Raw genomic sequence first — 12357 nt, forward strand, 5'->3', positions numbered from 1 at the left:
CAAGCAGCAAAAGTGCAATAGCGATGTTTTTAGCATTTCTATAATATCCTCACTACTGGCTCCAAAATACTTGCCAAATAAGGCCATGCGCCACCCTCGTTTTACAAGTGAGGAATCCTGATGTAATTTATTTACCCAGATTAAGCGCAGGGTTAGAGACAAACAGCCAGCCGTCAGCGGAGCCAAGAGACGATTTCCATCCCCGTCCAGTGTCAGCCCTGCGGGGATGGAAATAGCTCCTGGCTGGACGTGCTCCCTCGTCGTGGGGTGAGATGCTGGGGTGCGACTGGCCGTGGGGATGGCAGTGGTCAGCACTTTGCAACGGCACTGTCTTGGCTTTGGTTCGGTGCCTGCTTCCTCTCAGGCAGGCACGCTATCCTGTTACTGACCGGGGTAATCTGGGCTCGCTACGCAGGAATTTGTCACACGACACCTGCCAGCTCTCCTAGCAGAGATGCGGGACAGTCCCCCTAGGTGGGGAGTCGAGAATATGCCGCTCCTGGCAATAACAGAGCAACGCGATGCTCCCTCCACTGCTTCAGCCTCCTGGCTGTCATGCCGTGCGTCTGTACGATACGCAGCGCTGGCTGGCGATGAAAAAGAAATGAACTGGAAGGAAAGGGTATGACAAAAACGAATGGTATGGTATAACAGAAACTGGTTACCACGCATGCAATGCGAATACTGAGCGGTTATGCTTCGAAATGCTGAACAGATGGCATTGGACAATGCAAAGATTGTTTAGAATTACCCTGAGGTATAGTGAAATATTGTCAGAGGTGTGGGAATGTGGTGAGATTTTCCAAAGAGGTCTTCTGGGACTGCTCACACGCCCCAGCGTGTTGGCAAGCGCTGGGAGACAAATTGAAACTAATAGCTGAGCAGGTGAGCCCAACAGGATCTGTGCTTGTGTTGTTAAAAGGAGGCTTTAACAATGCCGAGTGGGACAGTGCCATACATTTGATAGTTGTTTTTGTTGCCATTACAAGTAATTTATTTTATGTGGACATCAGAAAGAAGATAAATTACAAGTAGCAGAAGCAATTAGCATGTTATGCTGGGACTCTGTAGGTCGTCTTTCGAATGCTAGTGCCTGTACAGAGGAAAGCTAACAGGGAACTATGGAAGCACTTTAAAGTGCTAGAAATGAAAGCGTTCACTAGATTCAAACCAAATTTGAACAAAATACATTTAAATGAAGGAAAAAACTAAACCGTTTACTAAATTAAAACAAAACAACACTATTACCATTTGCAATTTGCACAAGTGTTTAATAAGAAAAATATTAGTGAATTGTGCTTTTTTTAATGCTAATTGCTATATCACATTAAAGTACTTAAAGGAAAAGTACAACTTTCTTCTTGACTTCTGTCTGAAAGTATGAGACAAAAGCTGTCAAACATTCGCATGTGGTTTCTGTGGAAACAGCCCAAGAGTGTTTTTGTTTAACAGAAAAATGCTCTAACTTTTAGCAAATTATATTGGCTTGGGATGTGATGATGCTGGAGAAGTGTTTTCTGTTTTGTCTGTAAAAAGCAGAATTTTCTGAGGTCATGTGTCAAACTTGAGTTTTCCCTCTTTTCCACAAAATCAGCAGGTGGTACTTGCAAGCAAACTGTATCTTCTAATTTGGCAAAAATTCACAAGAAGCAAATATATGGGGGATCTGCAGTTTGTTCCAGTGTGAAACTTGGCAAGGAAAAGATTGCCTGCAAAAATCAGGGCTTACTTATTACATTAGGCACTTTTTCTTTTTCAATATGCAATAAGGACACGAAACTTAAGTCGTCTCGATACTCCCTAGAGATGGACACAGTTCTCTCTTGAATTCTTTCTTATGAGAAATGCATGCGTATAATTTTTAAAAGGTTTCCATGAAACAAAAAAGCAAAAGCTGAAAATGTGGGTTTTTTTGGTTGCCCCAAATGAAACCCAAATAAATAACTTTTTGACAAAACCCCAGAAATTCAAAGTGTTGTTTACTTACATAATTTTTGCTGAAAGTTTTCAGGAGCTGTTTTCTTTCTGCCTGTCAGCCCTCCTAACCTCTTTCTGTTCTAAGGAAGCATCTCAAGTATCTTTTTTTTCAGGATTGCTTCATATGCCTGTGTTGTTGTTTACAAATATTAAAACTCTCATCAGGAATACATTATCCCTATGAATTCCCATGTGTATCATATTTTAAAAGTCTGCATCTGTAAAAATTAGGCACTCTAGCTGTCAAGAGTTTGATCCAACAACTTTGGCCAAAATAAAACCTTCCACGTGAAAGAGATGTGAAGACAACGGGACCAAGCCAAATCTCTGTTGGCTTAAAAGTTCTTGGGTTTATGGTCCTCCATGGGAGAGTGGTTTGGAGGTGAGCACCAGCCAAAAGGCTTCTCTCTGGAGCAGGATTTCATTCCTGCAGTAGTCTGAGTGCTCTCAGGAGCTCGTGAGCTGACTTAGCTTACCATAATCCATCACATGCTGACCTGGGCTCCTCTGTTGGATCTCAGCTGCTGTCCAGAGCTGGAGAGGCAGGTCTAATTCAGCCTCCAGTGTTTGTAGGCCTTAAAACATTTCTTCTTGCTGTTCCCAAGAAGAACTGCTGCCTGCTTTGCTTTCTAGTCTTTGAAACCTGTTTCCCTCCTGGCAGCGGGTGCACACACACAGACACAAACAGCACTTAGGATTGCCACAACCCCTTTCTTATCTTGCGGCGCCCGCCGAGAGCTTCCTCGAAAGCCCTGCCGAGAGCCGTCCCTGCTTGACGTGTGATTTATTGGCTCTCCTCCTCCCTTTGTCGCCGTGGGTCAACTCGACACTGAGCCAGTGACAGTTTCCCTGTTGGAGGTGGCCCCATTTAGCACAGCTCTCCTGGCGGAGGTGGGTGGCCTGGCTCGTGAGTGCCAGGGCTGCTGTCTGACAGACAGATGAGGAAGTCGGTGGGACGTCGCCTTGCATCTCTTGTGCTTTTGTTTTTTTTATCTTCCCCGGAGTTGTCAGACTTTCTGCTTGTGGTATTTTAAAACCGGGCTTCTGACAGCTTCTGGAGGGGGAATAGCTGCTGATGTGCCATCCAATTTTGGAGGGTAAAATAGCCCAGCGAGTGGGAGGGTGAACATAAGCAGCAGAAGAACAGGAACATTAAAATGAAGCATGGATATTAAAGCAGAGCTTTGTCACTAAAGTCTCTTGAAAAAATTCAGAGGAAACAAAATAATATATATTTTTTTCTTTTTATGCAAGCAACAATAACATTAACAAAGTACATTGTACCCAGCAGAAAATGCAGTTGGGAAGACCTCTTGGCTAAAACTTCATCTTTAATGCCTGATTTCTCCATGACTATGGACAGTGGCACTTTGTTCTTTAGTGCCCATAAAGATGAATCAAGATTTAAATAAGAGAGAATTAAATGACCCTACATCTGATTCTTCCCTGTCTTACACCATTGTATGCAAGTAACAGCTCTGGTGTTAGCAGGGCTAAAATCTGACATCTGAGAATAAATTCTTATTCATGATGCACTTCTACATTTGTTGAATGGCACAGCTGTCAATATTCTTAAAAAATAAATCAGCAAATTAAGATAGCAGTTGGTTCTCATAAAATAAACTATAATGTGTGTCCCAGACAACGCGTATGTGGGAATTAATCTCAACCAGGCAGGGACTTATTTATTTGATTAACTTTTAGATATGGTAAGTAACCACATTGGAGTCAGCGTAATAAATAAAGTCAAACATGTGCTTCGTCTTTGCAGGGCTGCAGTCTTAAAGCTGAAAAGGTATAAAAGGGCTGCTTAGCTGGAAGCCACCAAATTTGTAACCTTTCTCTTTTATTATGTACGAAAGAAAAGAGCTTTCATTATCAACAGCCTCTTTTATCTTGAATTTAAACACAGTTCCCAGAAAAATAGCTCACATTAAGGTCTGACTAGAAGACACCGCCACCTTTTCTAGCGTGCATTACTCTGTCCTGCATCACATTTGTGGGAGTTAAAGAGTAGGGATCACATTTTATCTTGAGCTAATGCAGGATTCATTCTTGTATTGAGCTGTAAAAATTGTCCCCTGAAGCCAATGGAATGACTTTCACAGGAAGAAGTGTTAAATGACTGGAATAAGCACTGTTCCAGAGAAAGAGAAATTTTAGTCTCATATCCTTGTAAAGGCTCCTATCAGCACTAAATTTTTATCTGAAACAGTCAGCATAGATAGCGCCTAAAAGCTAAAAAATATTTTGTTTTCCGAAATTCTTATATCCCACTTCCAAAAGTGGCTTAGATGTGACTGGTGCCTATGAAAGCTCAGTGACTGCTCTCAGCGGAGATCTTTGAAGGCCAGTGCCATTGTGAAATGCTTTTTGGTCAGATGGTGTGTAAAACTGGCAAAATATAAGGGTCTGACTTATAATCAGATTTTGAAATCAGAGACTGTTACGTGGCCTCTCTACCTATTAGGATATACATATGAATAGGGTGTTTCAAGGTCTTCAACTTTTACGTGGTTTTTGCTTGCATGCTGGAAATGTGTGACTTCACAGAGCCATGGCTAAGTGCATGAAGAGATCCCTGCTATTTCCTTTCAACCCGTTGACTTGTTTAGATCAGGGTTTCACAACCTGCATCATAAAGGGTATGGAGCTTCAATACTGATAAGGGAATTTCAGCCTAGTTTTAAGATTTGTTCAGGGAAAAAATGTTAAAATGCAAGCCCTAATTTTTCTATTTGTGGATTTACAGTGTGCTGCTTATTTTAGACCATCTCTGTTGGCAGCTTGGAATTGCTTTCTCATTACATACCATGCTGCAGTCATCATGACATCTTCTAGTAGAGTGTAAGAAAAGTTTAGGTTTGAGGCAAAATATAGAATTGGTGGTTTCTAAATGTTATTTTGTTCTTTTTTAAAGGATTTAAATATATACATATATATAGAACCTATTTCAGTAGTAATATTTTCCTGGTGTATATAGCACTGGTAGTGCCCCAGCTGTGTTTGGGGTATGTCAGGCTCTTTTTTGGAGCCCATCCCAGCCAACCCATTGGTGATGTTTAGGCTGGGGCTCTTGGGAGCACTGGACCCGGTTATGCACTGATTCCCTCTATGCTGCACTCTCAAGTAAATTGTGATTCAATCCCTCAGCAGCATGGCTGTATGAGATACTCCCTGGCTGTGACGACCACTGAAGTGCATCCAGTGACCAGAGCTCTATTGCCAAACGCCATTGTAAAATTCTCTCACTGTAAAATGTTGGGAAGGGGTTGGGGGGAAGCTATGCTTCTTATAAGTACAAAAAGGAAAGTTCAACTCATCCAAAAAATTATATTGCAAAAGTTTCACGCAAATTATTTATTTACTTGAACAGAACATGTGTTGTATATCTGTTAAGTGAGGGACGTTCAGGGTGTGTTTTCTTGTTTGAATGCTGGCTTTGGGTTCTACTTTGAACAGCACAGTTTGAAAAAACTCAGAAATGACCAGATGTATCAAATAATTTTATCAATATTTTTCCAGCTTCTATTTTATATATGCATAAAATTCGTGTGTGTGTATATATATATATATATTACATATACGTGTTTAGACAGGTTACATGTAATTGATTTGGGCTATGTTCCAAACTGGTGCAATATTGGTCTTGTTTCAATGTATGCTATGCTATATATGCTAGGGATCTGGCTTTGTTAATTTTAAACTATGAAAATACATACTTAACTTTACACATTCAGCAGACCCACTGCTGCACACAGAACACAAAATAAAATATGTGCAGCACCAGGCCTTAATTTAAGTCAAAAGCTCTATGACTTAGTCCAGAGTGTTCCTTTGTGGAGCTTTCCCGTTTTTCATTAAAGATGATGTGCTGTGCTCTAAATGCAGCTGCTCCAAAAAGAAAGAAAGAAAGAGAAGGAAAGGAAGAGAGAGAGAGAGAGAGAGAGAAAGAAAGAAAATGAAAGAGAGAAAGAAAGAAAGAAAAGCCAGAGGAAAAATGAAACAAAATATTCCTCAAAATTAAAACCAGGATGATATTTTTAAACCAGCTGTAAATGTTTTGGCCTGATATGCATATGTATAAATATATACAAACACACAGACAACTAAATGCTAGTCCAAAAAAAATATATTACTACGTCTGCCAGAAAGTAGTTTTTTCAACGTGTGATTTTCTGAATTGTTATACAATTAGATTTTTCTCTCTATATATATTTTAATAAATATGTAGATGCTTTACTGGGGGTACTGAAGGGAGTAGGAAAATGTCTATCCCTATCATCTCTGCATCTAAGTCTGCCGATTTTTCATTCATAGTTTTTTTCAGGAAAGACACAGCAGTGTAATGTGGGCTATGTGCAGGGAAAGTTGCCTATTTGGTGGGCATTAGAAGATAGCAAGCATTACATTGTTCCAGTAAGAAATCAATACGGTCTGTTTATCCAAGCACTGCAGCTGGAATGAGAAAGTTTTTACTGTTTCCTGCAGAGCTGGATGGGGCCACGGCTGTAATTCTGCCCCCACTAAAGAGAGTGACAAGACTGCCATTTCATTTTCTCAGCCTCTCAACCAGGGCTTGGGTTGTTCCTTCCTCTTCTTTCACATTACAGTTTATGTGAGCATTGTTTTCGTAATACTGGCGTGTGTTTTACCTCAGAGAGCTCTGCAAGGCATCCTCACCGGCAATTTTTCCAATTTTTCTGTGAAACTTTCAGTGACGAAGATTTTCACGTGGTCAGACTTGGAGAATGGTTGGAAAATGTAAAGGGCCTCATAAAAGCTGGTAGGAAATATTTTCAGGTGCAGAAAGGGACCCTAGGGCTTGATCCTATGTCTGCAGTGCTGTAGTCGTAAGCACAGTTCTGCTCCCTGAGAGGCTGCCGCGTACCCTGCTACGTTCATAAATTTTTGTGCTCTTTTGCATGTTTACCACTAAATTCTTCTGTGAACAATCCGCGCGTGCAGAGCACGTGTGTGTGTGACAAGGCAGGAGGGACACTGGTGACAAAGGAGCACTATCAGCCAGGGGACAGGCACTGCAGCCTGTGAGCGTAACAGAGCCAGATGGGGAGCTGCAGGCCGGCACCTTCTCTGTTATTGTGAACCACACGGCGTAGGCAGTAATCCTTCCCGTCGCTTAGAGCTGTGCTTCCCTCAGACTGCAGACTTTTCCTGTGATCAGGACAGGCAGAAAACATGGAATCAGCTAATCGGTCTTTCAGCTGGAAGCGTTTTAATCTGCTGATAAAAATCAGCAATTGGGAAGGGTGGAATGAAGCAGCTGTAATGCTTAATGATTTTTTTTGCGGGGTTTATAATTAAGTCTCTTTTGGGCTTTTCTTACTGGTAAAATATTATGCAGGGAATTCAATCAATGTGTTACACATCTTTCAAGGATTGTGTGCTCTTTGTAAACTGCTTCCCTTACAATGATGAATTACTGATCTATCACTCTGGGTTAGTCGCTCTCGCGCTCTTACGTGGTGCAGACAGACAAGGCATGTAATTTCATTCCTGCTCGCTTTGCACACTTTTCCTTGGCCTGTTGGCAAAAGCCCTCTGGTGCCAGGTCTCGCATTCCAGCTGTTGTGCATTTATCTTACTATCGTACGAATACTTTACCATCCCATAGCTTTTTGGGAAAGGGGCTGCGGGGCAGACTATATTTGTGGGAAAATCCACAGAGCCTGGCTGTGCCTTCTGGTATGCTGCAGGTTTGTTTCCCCGTAGCTTAGACAGGTCACACACAGACAGGAGTTTGGCCAAAGACCATCAAAAACATCAACACTTTGTTGGGGCCAGCTTCTGTGCATCTCTGTTAGATGCAGCAGCTTCGTAGATGCGGGGAAAACAGAAGCTCCTGACCTGACGATGCTTTCCAACTTGCAATAGGAACGCGCTCCCTGTGCCGCCGCGGCTCACAACCCATGTCTTGCTGTAATTGCCTTCTGACAGCTACCTGGATTTACTCATCTGTTTCCCCCTTTTCCAGTGAAACCTGAAACCAGGTGAAACTTGCCCAGCATCAGGTTTCACTTCCAAACTGAAATTCAAAGCCAAAAGAAGTCCCGGGTCTTCTAAGGTTCACCAGCCTCTTGTCAGCCCGGGACTCAGACACGTGCTAGCCTAAGCCAATTTGAAACTGTCAGTGGAAATAACGTGAATCAAAGTCTTGTCTCATTGCTTTTGGATGCACTTGCCTTTAACAAATTTTGTTTACTCTGTATATTTCTCTTCCTCTTTTGTGTGTCCTCTATTGAATAGCATATATTGATCATTTTACTGCACTGGGTCTTGACATGTCTTAGGTACGGGACAAATGCCCATCTTTTAATGGGTGGCATAATGATGTAAATTAAAACGTATCACAGAAATTCACATGATATTTGTGAATGTGTCCAAGACAAGCCTCTCACTGAAGAAGTTTTGCTTAGGTAAAAAGAAACAGGTATGTTCAATTAGGTACACATTTGGCATACTGGGATTATTTTTAGTTATTAAAAAATAATAATATATTTTTATTAAGAAAAAAAAAAAGGAATGCCAATGGTAGTTTACTTTGGATAATTTTGCTAAGCAGCTGGATTTTGTGGAGATTATGTAAACTGAAGTAATTGCCAGACTTCTGATGTGTGTTTCTTGCTAGCCATAATTTAAAGCTATATTAAATTTTCTGGCTTTCACCCTTAGTTCCATATGATCTGTCCTTTGTGTAGGGCCAGAAGTGGTGAGTAAACGATAACTATGACAGTCCTGAAATTCCTCTCTTCCTAAGCTAGCCCTTAGACTCATCTTCTCCTAGGTGTATATTACAGCTGTCTTAAGGCTATTCTAGCTTATGCCTGCTTGAATCCTGTGGGGATATCCACACAGCAGGAAAGAGCAAGACTGTCCTTACTGCACAGGTTTTACTTATTGTTTCAGGGCAACATTTGTGCCAGCCATATTTCACATTACCTTTGGATCAAAGGTTTTCAAAAGTGGTAGTTTCATAAAGAAGCCAGAGAGTTAAAAACATGGGAGCTACAAAACTAGGTAGAGCCCAATATCCTGAAGGTACCCAATTGTACACATAAGCTACACTAAGATAGCAGTGAGAAAAGTGGGAAAAGCACCAATGTGATAAGGCAGCAGCTGTGAACAGCTCAGTGGTCTACAGAAATTCTCCTGCTGTCGCAACCACTAGCAAAACGACCCGGGGTGAGGGTGAAGCCACGGTAAGAAATGTGAACAAAAATGCAAACACAAGCCCAGCCAACAAAGCATGTTTTATCACTGTTCAAGACTGTGACTTTTTCCAGTGTATCAAAATTACCATCCTACACTCTTCCGGGGATATCTGCTGTGAAAGTTCAACATCTGATCAGCCTCAGAAGCTCTCGTCTGGTGCCTGTGGTGGGAATGAAAGTATGAGAGCAGCATTAAGTCACTGTATCAAATCTGAAGAAAATTCTTGATAGGAGAGAATAACTGTAGTCTTGATTCCCATTGCTATTCCTGGAGAAACTAATGCTTCAATCACAGTTGGAGCTCAGCTCCTCTCCTTTCCTGGCCCTTGGGACCGTCACAGGCAAGTCCCAAAGAAGTGTGCTGACATCTACGGGGCAGTTTTGCCTCAAGAGCTGAGGCTGGACATGGTGGGGGCAAAACCATGGGCTGTGTCTGTGGTTCTCGCTCCCCTCTGCAATGCTCAGCCCTGCTCTGCATTTACCTTTTGTTGTCTTTAGCATTCAGCTGGGCTGTTGCCTTTCTTTCACATTCACAGTTGTTAATGTAGCTTTGTGGTTGTTTCCTTTGTCCCTCCCTGTCCTTCCACCACTCCATCTCTTTGAGGAAGGCAGGTGGCACTCTGAGTGCAGAGCTGAATTAATAACTAATCCGTAATGCTGGGAGAGGTTAGATGGCAAACCTTTGAATGGACGTGACTTAATATTGTGGTCTTCTTTAGATCCATGGATAGAGAAAGTAATTAAAGTGCTGCCAATGCTCTCAGGGAAGTGTGGAGTCACAGGTGGCAATTTAGTGACGGACAACTTGCAGGATCCTCTTTGTGGTGGGAGACTGGTTGTGGGATACATGGCATGCCTGCCTGGAAAAGCCCATATTTGACTTGACTGCCTTGTACTATTACCTCCCTTCTCTGAAACCATGAAGCATCAGGCTGCCTTGCACTCTCTGGGGGCAGGCTGTGGTTTTCACAGCTGCATTCATCTGACCTCTGCTGAGGTCAGGCACCGAGGCTGGCACTGACACTGCAGGTATGACAGCTGGTAACCAAAGTGAGCCACAGGACCACAGCTGGAGCTCAGTAGTCTCCCCCTGGGAGAAGCACCCCAAAGCAAAGGTGAAAGCCCTCCAAGCCAGGCATGCCACTCAGGGAAAGAGCCCAAAGCATCACAGCAACCTCACTTATCTCCTGGAACTGAGGCAGACCCAGGAGCATTTCCCTGTCAAGGCAGCCAGCAGCGTGTGCAGAGCACTGGGAGCGCCCTCGAAACTGGTGCAGCTCCCAGAAAAAACACGTCTCATACCTCAGGCACTCATGTTTTCATCGCCACAATGGGACCTCTGAGATGAAGCCCATCATTTGTGCTCCTGCCTGACACACATCTCTCCTGTAGGCTCTCGCCTCCACTGGCCCTTTGACATTGGCTTTGTCCTGCCAACATGCTGGTTGTCTTCTGGTATGGTATCCCTACGGTACTACTGGGGCTTTCGGGACCTCCTGTGTGGACAGCAAAATCTGGGTTTCAGCCACTGAGTAAAAAGAGTCCTTACTCTCCAGAGAGACCCTGGTCAGACTCCTGATACCAAAACAGCAGTGAGGTTACCCAGATGTTAAGCAGTGTCAGCATAACAACTTGCCACCTAGGGTCTCCTTGCCATAACTGGACGTAGCAGAAATCTTAGCATGGGGACAAGACAGCTTAAAGGACTAGGTGATTAGGATGTTCTATGCAAATCTCCAGAGCTGTGAGATAAGGTTTTCATCATCTTAAAGAAATTCCATAATTTGCAAAAAGATCCTGCCAGTTTCATATTCCGACTCTCCTACAAATAATGGGTTATTAGAATTCAAATCACTATTTCAAAGGACACTTGCAAGAAACCAAAAAGAGATCTTGGGAACCTTGTACATGGTTTGAGTACTTAGCTTGATTTGAGATCATTCATTACACAGAAAAAATAGCATTTGGGGAAAATAGCAGTAAAGTACAGAGTACAAAACTTCCCCCTCTGATAATAAATTATATTTGTTCTTACACTACAGCTTGCTTTTACGTTTTATTCAGTCTGTGTTATTCACTAGAAGCTTGTTTGCCATTAATTTTTAACCAGAGCATGAAAAGGCCAAACTGTGTCTACGCAGAGAGCCCTTGCTCTGGATCATGCAGCATATCCCCATGTGCCTCCGTGGGCTGGGTACCTCTCCTCTGAACCTCACCGTGTGCTCCATCAGAGCACCGGCACCTTTGCCTGGCTACTGCAGCTCTGCACCCATCTTTGGTGTCCGCAAACCCGTGATATGCACCAGGTGAAGGACCAGATGGAAAAGAAGAGTAGCACCGTCTCTGAGCCAGTGGAGACCCCTTACTCTCACTATCCAACTATATCTTGCCTGTCACTTTTAATGTTATCTGTGCTAATAGGTATTCAAAAAAGAATAACTGGTTATTCTTCCTGTAACCGCAGTGTTTTTTCGAACCATTGTAGCCACTCCTAGCTATTTTTTTTTTAGTGATTTACCTTTTCCTTTCATTTTTCAGAGCCCTCAGAAAGCTGAACAGAGGCACCCAGAGGACCGTGAATACTGGCAGGACTCCTCAAGATTGATTTGTGCAGTGCTGGAAGATGATAGTAGGTAACTGGACTCCTCCAAACAGCAACCAACTGAAATTCAAGCTAGTGATTTATCAACAGATTGGTGAACTTATTTTCTAAACAGCTCCTTCTCATATTTTGCTCCAAATACATTGGTAGGGTCTATCTGCTTCACATTTGTGTGGTGGATTTACTTTTCATGCACCTGCTATTACTGTTATGTTTCACTGACGAGGAGAGGCAAAGATTTTCTCTTCTAAGCTGTTATTGAATTACATTTATTTTCCTGTGCTTTTTTCTCATCTCTTTCTCTCTCTGGAAAAGATCTCAGATTCACAGCCTTCACGCCTGAGTGATCCACGGAGCTCCATTTCCTGCCTGTTTCAGGGCCTTCGGTAACAGAAGTCATCTCTCTCTGGTCTCTGAAGTGGAAAAGCTAACTGTTCCCTTCAGAAAGAAAACCCCTTTTGTTCCTACTTTATTACTTATGACTAACGACATTATGAAGGGCTTTGCTGTTGTGTTTCTGTCCTTGCTGCTGCTGGGGGTGTATCA

At 42.6% G+C, this 12357-nt stretch overlaps 1 protein-coding gene across 1 annotated transcript in view; it reads left to right on the forward strand.

Moving 5' to 3' along the window:
- BICRAL (BICRA like chromatin remodeling complex associated protein) overlaps nt 1-12357 on the forward strand; it is a 277400-nt gene that overhangs the window by 238043 nt on the left and 27000 nt on the right. The window contains exon 21 of the mRNA XM_066993763.1: nt 11748-11842. The gene's annotated coding sequence lies outside the window, so the exon portion shown is untranslated. The remainder of the gene's footprint in view (nt 1-11747; nt 11843-12357) is intronic.

This window comes from Anser cygnoides, chromosome 3 (genome assembly GCF_040182565.1).
Source record: "Anser cygnoides isolate HZ-2024a breed goose chromosome 3, Taihu_goose_T2T_genome, whole genome shotgun sequence".
Lineage (NCBI taxonomy): Eukaryota > Metazoa > Chordata > Aves > Anseriformes > Anatidae > Anser > Anser cygnoides.